Source organism: Wasmannia auropunctata, unplaced genomic scaffold (genome assembly GCF_000956235.1).
Source record: "Wasmannia auropunctata unplaced genomic scaffold, wasmannia.A_1.0 LD336116.1, whole genome shotgun sequence".
In the NCBI taxonomy this organism is placed as follows: Eukaryota; Metazoa; Arthropoda; class Insecta; order Hymenoptera; family Formicidae; genus Wasmannia; species Wasmannia auropunctata.
The window spans coordinates 4,745,838-4,746,585 of record NW_012026774.1 but is presented as its reverse complement, the minus strand read 5'-3'; the positions used below and the strand labels follow the sequence as shown (position 1 = coordinate 4,746,585).

General features: G+C 41.0%; 1 protein-coding gene across 1 annotated transcript in view; it reads right to left on the bottom strand.

Moving 5' to 3' along the window:
* LOC105448679 overlaps nucleotides 1-748 on the bottom strand; it is a 4,261-nt gene that overhangs the window by 2,274 nt on the left and 1,239 nt on the right. The window lies entirely within an intron of this gene.

The following is a 748-nucleotide window of genomic DNA, read 5'->3' as shown; positions in this document are numbered from 1 at the left end:
CGGGAGTAGACGAAGGATATATGAAACCAACACTCAAACGAAAAAAATCAAGCGCCTCGTTAGACAATTCTATACTGGCTTCCACTCCGGTTAAATCAATGCTGAAACGTTCGAAAACTGTGCCGTCTACTTTGAATGAAATGTCTGAAATATTACCATCACACGATGAATCGTACGCCCCCTCCGTTGAAGAAATTTTCGAAATCGCCAATGAGCCGCTCGTAACATCTGTTCGAAACCAATTGCAAACATCCGAGGGACAAGAAAAGCTACAAATGCACTATGGTCCTTTGGGGCAAAAATATCTGGGGCGGTCCTAAGCGGTAAAAAAGTGGTCAACATAGACGACGTTTACGGAGTTTATTTTAGCAATGATGGAACGAAGCTCGGCAACAAACGTATTACCTTGGATAAAAACCTTGGATAATATAATCATTGATGGTCAAAGTTATGCCGGAACACAAGGACTTTACGAATTGATTTTCATGTGTTATCCAAATGAAGCGGTCTACAATGACGATGATCTACAGAAATATCAGAATATTCTATTAGCTACAAACGCGTACAGACGCGATCGCAGCGCGCAGGGTCAAATAATGGGTAACAAGGGTCACAAGTATAAGAATATAATCGCACCTCTGTTGCCAGAAGATGTGAAAAGCGATAAAAAAATTGGAAAAGGTATACCGCTCACCATGACAGTGAATGATAGCAAGATTGAATACATTCATTGGGACGATCACAACGA